The sequence below is a fragment of the Cygnus olor genome, chromosome 2 (genome assembly GCF_009769625.2).
Source record: "Cygnus olor isolate bCygOlo1 chromosome 2, bCygOlo1.pri.v2, whole genome shotgun sequence".
Lineage (NCBI taxonomy): Eukaryota > Metazoa > Chordata > Aves > Anseriformes > Anatidae > Cygnus > Cygnus olor.
The window spans coordinates 106,876,730-106,891,471 of record NC_049170.1 but is presented as its reverse complement, the minus strand read 5'-3'; the positions used below and the strand labels follow the sequence as shown (position 1 = coordinate 106,891,471).

Genomic DNA, 14,742 nt, shown 5'->3' with positions numbered 1-14,742 from the left:
GATTCTGTAGGTATGTATCCAGGGCTACTTCTTTCTCGACACCTCTGAGGAATGAATATTCACATTTACTTAGAAAACATGGAAGACATAGTTGGATATGTTGCTGCCCCAGAGCTTAAAAAAATAAATTAATTAATTAAAATAACCTGTCCTCGTCCCTCCACTTCAGTGCAAAGCTCAGTCGCTAGGGTTAAATTAATGATGAAGATGGCTGTCAGCTAAGGCTCCAGTTTAGCTCTTGTCTGGTGTATTCAAATTTGTCATCTTGTGGAGATAACCAGAGACCTGAGCAATTGACGTAAATGTCCACTGGGTGGCACTAAATAACAAGGCTGTGGAGCGACCCTTCCAGGCACAAGATAAAACCCTGTATCAAAAGCTAGCCAGCTCTGCTACTTTAAAAGGTTTCAGGATGCTACTGGCATATTTGTGCACACTCTGATGAATGTTCTGAATTTTAGCTGTATGTCTCCTATCGATTTGGCCTTTAAAATTCATAGGTGCAACACTACTACTTCTGTTGCTATGCCAAAGATCACAGGATAGAGAGAGAAGCTGTGACAAAGCAAGATATTGGCTCTTAGAAACCAGCAGTTCACTCCGTGTGACCATTTATCTCACACTAAAGCCTGCTATTTACTTCATCCTTTCATTTTAAAATAAGAAGGCAGGCTGAGTCAATCAGCCAAGTCTTCCCCAAGACGTTCTTAAGATAGCTGTTGATTAAATCTTGTTTTAAATGCAGTGTTCTTCTCCCTAAAGAAACAAGAGGTAAGGTGTATTGCCTCCAAGAAGAGGTAACATCTGTTACTAGCTAATAGCGCAGTCTTACAAATGTCAGCTTTCCAAGCACATGCACGTTCTTCAGGTCTCAAGCCCAATCTTTTAAGAAACAGCAACCTCAAGGCTTTTAAAAGTTTCCCTCTTGTTGTTTTTGAAGGGAACTGGACATCTTAATGAAAATCCTAAGTGGGATTCAATGTTTACAATTTTTCCTGTTAAATTACCGTATCAGCCTAGGCCTCTGCTTTGCACTTGCATGTTAAAGAGACATAACATATGACTATAGGAATGGCTGCAGGAGTCCATACTGAAGATTCACATGGTCTAACAGCGACCAGTAGTAGAGCCTGGGACACATTGTACTAGGGCAAATACAGATGGCAAATCCTCCCAGTTCCTAACAGCCTGAAGCTCAGGCACTTGTGAGCCCAGAAGTGACATTTGTGCTTACCAGCCTACAGTGTATTTCTTTTTCTTTCCGAGGATTTGTCTCATTTGCCTTTTTCAACATGCATGTTATTTTGGCATTGATGATTCTGCATGGCAGTAAGTTCTGCATTTTTATACACACTGCTCAAAAAGGTTACTCTTTCCATTTTGAACCAGCCCCTTGATCATTTTAGATGTTGCCTGACAGTACTGCTAGTAACAGTACTGCCAGTTGAGAAGGCCGGTGCATCATGTACCTCATCAAGTAAAACAGTAACAATTATCCTAATATCGTTCAGCTCCTTGTTTGGAAAAAAATATGCACAGTTTATAGAATTCCCATGTAATGCATGGATGGCTAGCTGTGTAACCAGGACCGTTCCAGACAAGTATCTGTACATAGCCGTACTATCTGTACGGGGTCTGTGCTGCCATTCAGAGGGACCTCGACAGGCTGGAGCATTGGGCAGTGAGGAACTTCATGAATTTTAACAAAGGCAAATGCAGGGTGCTGCACTTAGGGCAAAATAACCCCAAGTACCAGTACAGGCTGGGAGCAGATCTGCTGGAAAGCAGTCCTGTGGAGAAGGACCTGTGGGTCCTGGTGGACAGCAGGCTGACCGTGAGCCAGCAGTGTGCCCTTGTGGCCAAGAAGGCCCGCGGTGTCCTGGGCTGCATTCAGAAGAGTGTTGCCAGCAGGTCAAGGGAGGTGATCCTCCCCCTCTGCTCAGCCCTGGTGAGGCCACGCCTGGAGCATTGTGTCCAGTTCTGGGCTCCCCAGTACAAGAAAGACATGGAGCTACTGGAGCAAGTCCAGAGGAGGGCTACTAAGATGATTAGGGGACTGAATCATCTCTCATATGAGGAGAAGCTGAGAAAGTGCAGCCTGTTTGGCTTGGAGAAGAGAAGACTGAGAGGAAATTTTATCAATGTGTACAAATATCTGAAGGGAGGATATCAAGAGGATGGAGCCAGTCTCTTGTCAGTGGTGCCCAGTGACAGGGCAAGAGGCAATGGGCACAAACTGAAGCACAGGAGGTTCCGGCTGAATATGAGAGGGCACTTCTTTACTGTGAGGGGGACAGAGCACTGGCACAGGTTGCCCAGAGAGGTTGTGGAGTCTCCTTCTCTGGAGATATTCAAAACCCACTTGGATGCCATCCTGCACAACGTGCTCTAGGTGATCCTGCTTGGCAGGTGGGCTGGACTCAATGGTCTCCAGAGGTCCCTTCCAACCTCAACCATTCTGTGATTCTGTGATATGTTTTCACCCAGTTATAAAAGTATTGCTGTGTACAAATATGATGCTGCAATATTACACACAGAGGAGAAGTTTCACACTTGTTAATCAGATATGAGGGCTGCCTAACCAAACATGCTACTTGTACCGTATATGATAAAAGGAGCTGAGAATATTTTTTAAATCTTCTCCTCTGAAGGCTCAGATATAAAGGCTCAGACCTTTAGAACCAAACTAGCCTAAAGTTTATCTAATCATAAAAATGCTGTGAAGATAAAGCCCAGTATCTCAGGCCTTTCCAGACACAAAAGAAAGTGTTATATTCAAAATGAGACATGAGAAACACAATGATACGAAGTGCCAAGGTGAGATTTCATGCTGTGTTAAAATCATCTTATGAGGTCTTACAAGACCCTTAGATTTTAAGATAGTTTTACACCTGCCCAGTTCTGACGAGGTCTGGGACTGGGATCTGCCTATAACTTAAACCATTTAAATCACTTTGGGGCATTCAGAGAGTTACACCACTGTTGTACCATCCCCTTCTGCTAAAACTTCTGTCACATCCTGTATTTAAAGACAGGAAAAGTTGACATCTTTAAACTGAATGTAGATTGAATTCATTGAGAAGGTCTGTGGTTTTTCCTTTCAACAGTTTAGATACTGGTTTATTGCTTCCTCTAAAAGCCATACCACTGTGATCGTGGGGAAACCTGCTTTCTTAAAAGGATGGGGAAAAGAACTCTTCCTTGGAAAGCTTTGATTGAAAGATTTTATATAGAACATACAATAAAAACCTCAAGATAAGGAGCTGGAAGTTTCCTACATTTATTCATAAATGGCATTTTTCACAAGCAAAAAGTGGGCCTTGGCATTTTCCCATCATAAGGTCAGCCAATCTGAAAGCTAGGTGCAGGCCTAGTGTTTAAAAGCATTTCCTAATTTTGAATAAATCTGTAAACAAAACTAATTGGACCAAATTCCTTCTAGCCAAACCTAAGTGAAGTCTGTTGAATTATGTCAACAGGAAAAAATTTGACCTATCTTGTTTGTAAAATGTTGCGCAAATATGACAAATAAGTTGAGTAAACAGTTCCAGAAAGTGTGCATCATCATTCAAAATATGTTCTGGGAGACATAAGGGTAGATAGTGGGCTGAAGAAAGACTTGCATCATGGAAAAAAAGCTAAATAAAGATTCAAATCTGCTCTAACACATTGAGCCTTGCTGCTCTTACTTCTTGCTCTAACTTATTTATTTAGGACAGAAACAAAATCTATGTACCTATCAGACAGGAGCAAATTCCCCTCTGGTACAATCTGGCAGGATTTAAGACCAAGACCAAACCAGCATTTTGATTGCCTGAGGATGACAAACACTGGGCATGGATGAAGGGCAGGATATAATTTTACCTATCTACCTTAAACATCCCAAACCAAAGAGAATACTTAGTGTCCAGTGCATGAATCAAAAGCACTTCATTATCTACCTGCACAGGATAACTGGTCGATTGGATTTGCAGATATCCTTTTCCTGTCTTTGGTTTCTGGGCAGTTTTATTCCTCCTGGCAGGAATTTCTTTTTGGCCTCTGCAAAGCTTTGTAAGCTGGTGTCAACAGCAGCAGCTGCTTTTTGCCAGCTGTGGGAGCTGCTCTTGTTAGGGACCTGGAAACCACCATGAAGGGAGAGTTTGGAGGGGCTGAGAGAGTCAATACTACAAGCAGGTGCCCATTTGTGCTCACCCTTTAGGCAATCCATCCATTAAAAACCAAAAGACAAGCAGTAATTAAACATACTAGTCAAGCCTTAGGTTTACAACACCACGAGACTGACGCTGCATCGCGGTTTCTGATGGCTACATCATTTGACAGTTCTTGGTCTCCAGCGCTGAGGTGGATCACTTCAAGAGCTCTCCACAAAGGGAAGCCAGAACCAACAGGGGCATATTCTCCCTTCCCCAAGCCCCTTTGGTGTTTACATGGGTATTTACATGTGGTTTCCCCACGGATCAAGACCAGTCTGGTGAAAAGCTTTACTTCCTCCTTCCGTAGGTCAGGCCCAGTCTGTTCTGGCTTGTCAGACAGGCTTTAGACTCTTCCGAGTGCCGTTCCAGGCAGCGACTTCAGATGGGTGCTACGCTTTTGCAAACTGCATGCTAGCCATCTGATTCCGTCAAATTTTTACAGACTGGACACAGCCATCTTAGCTCTACTATTTTTGTGCAACTGTATGTTAAACAGATATTACGCAATATTTCACTTCCTACCTAAATCAAACAGTCTCGTTGTATGTCTGGGTGCAAGGCAAATGGGATGCCTCATGTTCCTCATTTAAATCAAGCAGGCTTGTGGCATATTTCTTCATTAATTTCTTCTCAGAAAGAGTGCTTAGGCATTGGAATGGGTTTCCCAGGGAGGTAGTGGAGTCATCATTCCTGGGGGTGTTCGAGGAAAAGCTGGACATGATGCTTAGGAACATGGTTTAGTGGGTGACATTGGTGGCAGGGGGATGGTTGGACCAGATGACCTTGGAGGTCTTTTCCAACCTTAAATGATTCTCTGATTCTGTTCTATGATTCTATATCTGGGTACAATGCAAACAAAATATATTTCACGATTAGGTCTTCTTACTGCACAACTGTTCCTGCTGATTCTTGTTTTCTGCTATTCTGGAGGCAAACTAGCTGATCCTTTCTTTCTTTTGTCAAATCACCTTTTCCACAACATGGGAGTCAGAGTCACTGGTACACCTGAGGACAACCTTCACTCATCCTCTACCTGAGCCACTAAAAGCTGCCTTTCTGACCATCAGGTGGAAGCAAAAGATAAAAGTTCATTCAACTGTGTTTATTTTTGCCGTTGCTTGATTTTGCTTTGTTTTAAAGGGACTGCATCAATCACATGCTTAAATGTAAGATTGTAATTGGACACTTCTCTGACTTACAAGTTGTTAGCAGGAGTGATTATTTGTTTAATGAGGGCTGGATATAAGTACTAGACAGAATTTATAAGCTCTTGTTCTTCAACTGTGAATCACAGCAGATGGTTCCAGTCTATGCAGATTAAGAGCAAAGTAACACATTTTGTATTTCCAGAATAAATAGGAATATCTTAACACCAATCACAGTTAGATCATGCAAAATAGAGAAGACAGCATTTGAAGTGCTGAACGTCTACTGATTTGAGCAGATTTTGAGATTATAAATATTACATTTGGCACTTCAGAATCATCCACACCACAAATGGATGAAAAACTGTGAGAGAGGAGAACAAGTCTGCAATAGGACTGGGATTTGTTCCCCTTTCCTCCCTTTCCTTTAATACCACTCTTCCACCCAAGCCTTTTTACAATAATCTCCAATAGACATAATTTCTGAAAGGATCTATGTATATGGTCAGAACTACTTTTGTCACTGGGACGGTTTCTCTGAATAAGGCCCCTCTTAACTCCAATCTTTGCTCCCAGCAGGTTAAATCTAAGTATTAAACAAGTGAGGATAGAAGTACATATGGGACAGATGGGGAAGCACAAGGAAATGACACAACAGTATTCATCAGCATGGCTGGTATCAATTCCAGCAGTCTTAAGTGTTACCCTTGTTTTTTTAGATATCAGTGCAAAGAAGAACTGTAACAAGGAATGGAAATGGTATTTTAGATATTCATATATATGGGACCAGCCTGCAGCTGAGGTGGCTGAATTCACAGCAAACGTCAGATGGCGATTCAAAGCCAAGCGATCTCTTGTCACCCTGCATGAGGACGACGTCCAGGATGGAGAGAGCGTTCTTTTGTATGGCAACACCTGTGGTGGAGACGGGCATTTCTGTTGATGAGTTAGTGTCAAGGTTTGGCCCTGCCTATCTTTGAGGAGTATCAGTTAGCAGCGTAGCGCAGACCAGACCATGGATTTTGTCAGGCGGGGTCTATGCTGCAAGATGGTACCTGGTGCGTTTGTTGGTCCCATAGCTCCTGCTGTCATCCAGCTTCTGACACAGAAATAGCTGTTGTACAGTTGAATCATAGTAATTATGGGGATTGAATAGTAGAAATCAAAATGTTACTAATGCAGCTCTATAAGGAGAGAGAGGCCCTGGAAGTGAAAAGAAGTCATTGAAATATAAAGGAAAGTAATCACAGGAGTTTTGAGGCCAAATTTGGAAAAGCAGCATTCGCAGCAATATTCTGGATGGCTGTGAAAGGAGAAAGATTGAAATCACAAAGGCATTTACTCAGGGCAGAGAAAAGAAAGTGATAGTTATTGAAATAAATAATAGGCTTAGGTGTCAGGGAAGTACAAGGGCAGAAGCTGCATTAAAGTGGGTTTTTGATGGAACACCAGATAGCAATTGTAAACTCTTTGTGAAGTGTGCTGAGAGATTAAAAGAAAAAGGATGATGAGGCAGTAAACAGGGACAGCAGGTGAGTTCAAGGGCACTACTTTGATTAAGATGGGAGAGTTTAAATCATGCCTGGGTTTGTAAACAGGACAAACCGAAGAAAAATGAGGCAGTAAGAAGACTGAAGATGAGTAAAGATACTGCAACGAGAGGGTACAAGAAATTGAAAAAGAGGGTGAAATTAACTCATGAGGAACACAATCAACAGTAGAAAACAAACATGAAATTTGAAACTTGAGTGTCTGCCACGGCAGGAATAGTGAACTGCAGATGGGTAAGGGCACATATGGTTTTGGGTCTGGTGCACAGTTTCTGTCTCCTGTTTCACTGTGACGATCCTGAATCATCGACATGGTTGGTGCTGAGTGACCCAGGCTCTGGTGCAGCGACGCTGTCAGCACCCAGGTTTGGTGCTGGGTCCTGGAAAGGTGCAGGGGACACAGCTGTGTGAGGCTCCAGCGTTTTAAGCAGAATCCATGCACCAGGATGCTCCTGTCAGCGGGGCAGCCATTTGTTTCTTCGTGGGTACCAAAGTGTGGAAACAGCTGGAGCTAATAACCCACAGAGGTACCAGATTAGCCTGTCTGTTCCCAGCAAACTTAATTACTCCGAAAGCTTTGGATATAAGACAAATGTCATTCCTGTGCTTGTATTTATTATTCACAGAGCTGTGGAAGTAGCTCTGACAAGGTCTGCGTGTTTTGATTTGCATTAGGTAAAATAGACTCCTTCCCTGGGGACCCACTTTGATGCAATGGAAAGGCTGATATGACCTGGTGATAGCAAGAGCTATGCCAGCAGAAACATTAAATCCTGGAAGGACCATCCGAGGTGAACAGATCAGTGATTAAAGGACAAACAAATAACAGCTTCTGGTCAGCCAGGATGGGGACTAACTATGTAAAAGCAAAGCAAAGAAAAAAAAAAAAGAGTAATGTTATTGAAATACAGTATAACTGTTCTAATAAATACGATAATAGACAAGGATGACAGAAACTTATTTGTGCCTTAGGATACCTGACAGGGTGAGAAGCATTTGTTTTTAGATGAGATTCTAACACATTAGAGAGTCAGTGCCCTAAAATTCTAAGCAAAGTAAAAAATATCCCTTTAAACTGCATAATAATAACTGCATAATAATAATTTGACTAGAAGTCAGACTCTTCCTGGTAGAATTTTGCTGCCTCTAGGGAAGAAATGAAGATGTTGTCTCCTTTCATGCACACATTCATTGTGTTACTTTTTCTGTTGTTGTTATTAGGGTGGGTTTTTTTTTTTTTTTTTGGTAACCTCAACCCCAAGAGGTTTAATGCATTTTAATTTCTTTTTAAGTAGGTCACTGGTTTCCCTTTTCTGCACTGCCCTCATTCTAAAACAACTTGTAGACTAAATCTTTATTTCTTCTCTTTAGAATAAAATTTAAAAGCACTCCAGAAATTTCATATCTGCTTTAACAATTCTACTGTACTCCACTTTAACCTCACCCACTCAAAACCCACCAAGCTGTTCTCAAGTTCTTGCCTTTCCATCTGCTAGTCCTTCACAGATAAGGATTCAAGGAGGAAGGAATTCCAGAAAGATGAAAGCTGTGTATTGCAGAAAAGAAGAAACTTGTTCTTGAAGAGTATGGCAAGGCAAAGCAACTTGTTACTAAAGCTGTCACCATTTTGGTCATGCATGACCTTTGTGAAAAAAAAAAAAACAACTTAATACTGACCATCAGGAGCTTACAAGAAAACAGACAAAAATCCATCCCATGATGTCCTTCCTGCTTTTATCTCCATTAAAAATTATAGCTCTCTTCCTCCAACCCCCCAGAGGACCTGCAGAACTTGGTAATAAAGCAACACGCAAAATGTCAAAAAAAAATTAGCCAGCATGAGGTAGGGAGAGACTGCAGTGAGGCAGTGACGAGAATTATAATACGTTGAGGTAGTAACTGTGAACGCAGGAGCTCATCTCTGCTTGCCTAGAAGGCAGAGAATGTGTTCATAGATTTTTAGGTTGGGATGCTAGAGGCTGCAACATCACCTGCATTTGGTCAGCACCCTGCTCCCAGCTCACGAATCAAGGGGCATGCCACAGTGACTGCTGCATTACCTGGAGCTTGGAAACAAGTGGAGCTACATTCAGGCTCCCATCCCTGCCAGCACAAGCTGTGAGGCTCACAGGCACTGTGGGAGGAAGACATAAATAAATAATAAATGAGCTGAATAATGAAAACTAGCTGCACCTAATTATAGTTCTAGCTGCCCTTTTGAATAAAGAAAGTTCAAAGCTGCTGCTCAAAGATGTTCGTCCCTTTTTTGAATGGTGTTTGAACTTCACAGATGATTAACATGAGAAAGTCATGAGATGCCAATGGAAGTCATGCCAGCTTTTCACAGCCTCGCTGAAGAGAAAAGCAGCGTCTCTTAAAGCAATGTATTTATTTACATATCAAAACATTCTTAAGCTTAAATTAATATTTAACCTGAATACAGACGCAATGTGAGGTGTAAGATTAAATTGTGTAGACTATTTGGAGGGTGGTCTTCGTTACAGCTTTTGGTACCCGACTTGGGAGACTGACCTAGGAAAGAAGCTCTTCATGCTCTCCGTGTAGTCAGGAGAGATTCAGCTAACTGCAGGAGTGCAAGTTCCTAGCCTGGGCATGTAAGTGTCTAACACTAGGTGTGAACACATTCACCTCCTCATCCAAATTAAGCTATTAATAGCTTAATGGAGAAGAAGTTGTTCCCAGTGTCCTTCCAACGCTGCAGCCCAGGAATCTCTCTCAGACTATGCTAAAAGCATGGCCCATGGACACCGGCTTATAAATCAGTGGACTTCTTGTGACTGACCAGTGGCCAGTACACATTTGCCTCACATTTTCCTATCTGTTAAATAAAGATAGTAATTCCTAATCACATTCTAAAAAAGGTCTTCATCTTCGGATAACAAAGTCTTAATCATATATCAGCTAGGATTACTTCATTCCCAGGACAAATAACTGTATGGGCACATTTCCGTGATTGTTACATATTTCTAAATAATGTGAGTAGTAAAAATAAAGAAACAAAGTTCAAATTAAGGTTCTTTTTAAACTTTAAGTACATTTCCACTTGCATACAAAATATGAAATGTATTTCCACATGAAGGTAATATTTAAACTGCTACAGCCTATTGAAACAGCTGCGTTTGCAATCTGCAGAAAGCACAAAACTAACCAAGGGACATACAAGATTGCACAAAGCCTTTGTGCAAATAGTAAACACCATTAAAATATCTTGAATCATTATTCTATCAGTGGAAGAATGTTTCCAACTACACTGTGAGCTTGCTCATGAGGCCCCAGTAACACTAAAACAACATCTGGGAACATCAGCAATGTGTAGGCATGTTGAATATAGTGCAGTGTCATAAAAAGTCCACTGTAAAGATAAAACATATCATGTGTTGCTGCTAATCATACAAAATGCCATCTGTATACAGAACAGACTAAGAAAATAAGAAATGACAAGAAGCCCACTTTGAATTTAAGCACATATTTTATGACTTTTATATTTAAATACATCCCAAATTTTATGATATAAGAAAAAGTAACTGGCTAAAACCACATATCAATATTTCACTGAGTTGATGTCTCCACAGCTAATGCAAAGCTTCCTCCTATTCCTTCAGTGGGTACTGTAAAAAGGATGTCCACCTTACAAGCATTTTACTCACATTAGGTACACAATACTGTTTGAGCTGGTTTTCATCATCTTTCTCCATCATTTACTGGTACTGATACCATTTGCTCCACAGGAACTGTAGCAGAAAGATGCAAATTTAGCACTCAAGCCATGTAAGCAAAGTGATCTTGAGCAAAAGAACTGAAATATATTTGTTGTACATAATGGGCCGTGAAAGCTCATATCTTACAAAACAGTGAGCCAGGTCCTCAGACGAGGAAAATCACTTTAGTTCTTTCTCCTTGAGTGGAACTACACCACTTTCCACCAGCACAGGCCAGCTACCTGTGGCAGTGTTGTGTCCCTTCTTTAGAAGTGTCTTTTCAGATGCTGTAATACCTACCACACCTTCCAGGTTTCTCTGTTATAGTAAGGATTATTATCATCCCAGACAGCCTCCCCCTATATTTCCTACTGTTCACTTCCAGTTTGGTTCATAATTGTCATTCAGTGCTGTGGCTGAGCAATTCCTTTGCCATTTGTTGTTGTTGTTGTTGTTTGTTTATTTGGCTTTTTTCTTTTTATGTTTCACATTCCTTCTCATTTTCTTTCCATTCTCAATCCTTCTGCAGCTGTTTCTGTGAAGAAAACTGTTTTACTGAGTCAGTTCCATGTAAAACCTCTACGCTATCCATACAATCATCTTCTGTTGGAAGAGCCCCTTCTAGGATGCTTACAATTACTCATTCTAATATTTAAAGTTCTGATGTGAGTGCATAGATGACCAGGCAGATCTGCTTTGCTTCAATTTTGCTTTCAGAAAAAGGTCTCAGATTGTATGTTACACTAATTTTGCTCTGTAGTGCCTATAAATTATTGATGAATTAAATCTAACCTATCACAAGGATAGCTGAAACACTGCTTGACAAATAAACCAGGCTTTTGCACAGTGTTGCAATGTGAAGGTTGCACCTGAGAATGGTTTGTGTTCCGATGTCTGTAGGTCTCCACTATGGAACGTTATCTCCTCTGTTTGCCCCCTGTGTTTTCACACTTCATAAAATAGATCACTGTACTGGTCAAACACAAACATACTAGTGTGTAATGCTGAGGTTTCAGAAAGGTCTTAATAATCCTTTTTTTCTTTTCTTTCTTTTACACAGCTGACAGCAGAGATGATTTTTCAACATGATAGGAAGTCTGTGATACCATTTGACGGTATTTATGTTCTCTCCAGATGACCTGTTTTCAGAAGAATCTCTTCAAATGACTTGCCAACATTAACAGTCCCTATACTGCAAATTGCTTATTATTAATATTACTTAATTTTAGAGCATGTATCACAAAATAATTAAAACGTAATATTTACAAAGAAGATTGGTTAATACTGCTTCTACTGCTATGTCTGGAAGTACTACTTTTGAATGTCAGAAAATTTACAGCGAAAGCCTGTACATGAATAATGGATGGAACCTTAATTAAAGCTGATTTGTTTATTTTTATATTTCAGGATGCAGAGTAGTATGACAGCCATTAAATATCCCTAGTATGTTTCCATTTAAAACAAAAGCCTGAAGGCAATTATTTGGCGTAATGCATACTAATAAAGAAATTCAATGACACAGTAAATAATTATTTGATTGCAAGAATAATTCTCTAGCTTATATTTGCAGCAAATGATAGCATTCTCCATCTCTTCTCTAACAGTCCATGCAATTAGAGCTTGAAAGGCTGCTAGGGACAGTGTGTGAGGTTACAGAAAGGGACGGTGTGGCCATTTCTGACCAGTCCGTGCACACCTACCCTACTGGAGACACAGGCACGAGTACACCATCTGCTGAATTTCCTGACCCTTATCAAAAGTGTCAACACAGGGAGTCTTGTTTCCCTTTATGCAGCTTCCCTTATTGGCAGGTCACACTGTAAAAGGAGTCGTCTAACTTATTTCTGGTCCATAAAAACCCTCTTACGTATCACTTACATCTGAGTAGTTATATGCATGTGCTCTGTGATGTAAGTTGTGGAGAGCTGGGGGTCGGCCTCTTCTCACAGGTAACTAGCGATAGGACTAGATGGGATGGCCTCAAGTTGCGCCAGGGGAGGTTCAGGTTGGAAATGAGGAGACATTTCTTCTCAGAAAGAGCAGTCAGGCATTGGAACGGGTTGCCCAGGGAGGTGGTGGAGTCACCGTCCCTGGGGGTGTTCAAGGAAAGGTTGGACGTGGTGCTTGGGGACCTGGTTTAGTGGGTGACATTGGTGGTAGGGTGATGGTTGGACCAGATGATCTTGAAGGTCTTTTCCAACCTTAATGATTTTGTGATTCTGTGATGCATCAGGTCCTGAGCAGACAGTGCTTTGGCACTTCACTTCAGTGCGTGCAGGAGGCTGGATGCACAAAGCCAACAGGCAAGTCTGCAGATCGCGGCAGATACCGGACTCCCATTCAAGGTCATGCTGTTTCCAATTTATTTTTTTTAGTATTGTCATCTGATAAATAGACTGAGTTTAAATTACAAATACTTCCAAATGCTTTTGTTTCTTGTCTATTTACACATTCATGAAGTCCTACTGAAAAATGCATATTGGGTTAACTCATATAATCAACCAATTACTATGATTATATATTTTATATTTTATATTGCACAAGTAAATGTTTATAAATTTATCTGCACAGGAACAGTCCCTGGGTCTAATTATCCAAGGTCTTTGCTATTCTTAGACTGTATGCCTAGGGCAGACTCTCAACAGGATATAAATTTTGGCTTAGCAACAGAATCTGCGGTCTATTCCTTAACATCGCTGCACCATTATACTTTCTCTCTTTTAGGCCGTCTTTTAGGTGTTTGAAGAATTACCTCAGGATAATAGATGACTACAAAAATGGGGTTTATAAGTGACTATGTAATTAGTGAAAACAAATGAAAGAACATATCAACTACTAGTATAGCACTTAAATTACAAATACTGATAGTAGCTCTCAACGTTGAGGAAATGAAGAATAAGGAGCAGGAAGACAACCACTGACTACAGTAAACCCAAATGTAAAAGGCAGTAATCTCACTAGACAGCTAGTACCACATCCTAGCTGATTTGTGCAAATGAAAAGTATTCTGTTAAAAGAACATTAATTATATTAACAGTTGTCAAATATATACATATATATGTATATGCCTGTACGTATATATGCAATTAGCTGAAAGAGCAATAAACTAAGCATCTTAAATTGTTCAAATATGTACCATTTTGTTTAGTGTCTTTGGCTTTCTATGGAACTATCTGTTGAGGTGCATTGGGGCTCTGGTCTCACTTTGCCTACCTAAAGGTTTCTTTAGAGGAGCTCTCCAGGTCCAACCGCATAGGCAGAACCACTGCGGTTCTGTCTGCCCTGGCCTTTTGTGCCAACCTCGTGTCCCAGTGGGTCTTTTATCCATATAAATTCATAATGTAACCATTAAATGTTTTTAATAAAATTCAGTTTGCTCTAGTGTAGTTCATCCCGCCTTTTGAATGCTTATATGAACTATAAAAAGATCTTCCTACATCAATAAGGACATGAAAAACAAGTTAATTAACATTTTGGATGAAGGAAAAAAGCTGTAAAGAATGAATTGAGAGTACTTTGTACTCATAATGTTAGCTAGAGATCACCACAATTTCTGCAAATAATGAATTTATGTAAAATATATGTGGATCGATTTTCACTGGGCACCGTATCACTGAGTGCCACAGTATGGGGGAGTGCAGGGGAGTTCTCTCCTCAGAGGGAAGGAGAATATGGTAAGAGATGCCGGAACATTGGCTGGTGCTTGGCAAATCTGCAACGCTGAGTCCTCATCCCTTCTTCTTAGTTATTATTTGAAAAACATAAATTTATTTTGGAGTGAAAAAGATGAATTTGCATTGCTCACATGAGGATCTGAACAATACAGGGTCTTCACAACGATGGAACTGTGACCAATGTTTCTGTTGCACCCAAGGAAGAATCAATTGCTTACATTTTTTTCAGTTCCAGCAATGTGTACTGTATTATACCGTGAAACGAAAATGTTTATCGAAGGCCGAGAAGACAATGAAATGCTTAGTCGTGATTTTTTCTGAGCAAGCGATGTCAAAACATAGATGCAAAACAGTCCTAACATTACATATCCTGATCAACCAAGCTGGGTAGAGAGATGAGGAGGAAAAAATATAACACCAAAAAACATCACCAGTTCCTGCACGTATCTCCAGTTTTA

General features: G+C 40.6%; 1 long non-coding RNA gene across 1 annotated transcript in view; it reads left to right on the top strand.

Moving 5' to 3' along the window:
- LOC121066491 overlaps positions 1–11,958 on the top strand; it is a 45,167-nt gene extending 33,209 nt beyond the window's left edge. The window contains exon 3 of the long non-coding RNA XR_005817800.1: positions 11,671–11,958. This is a non-coding gene — a long non-coding RNA (uncharacterized LOC121066491). The remainder of the gene's footprint in view (positions 1–11,670) is intronic.
- The last annotated feature ends 2,784 nt before the right edge of the window (positions 11,959–14,742 follow it).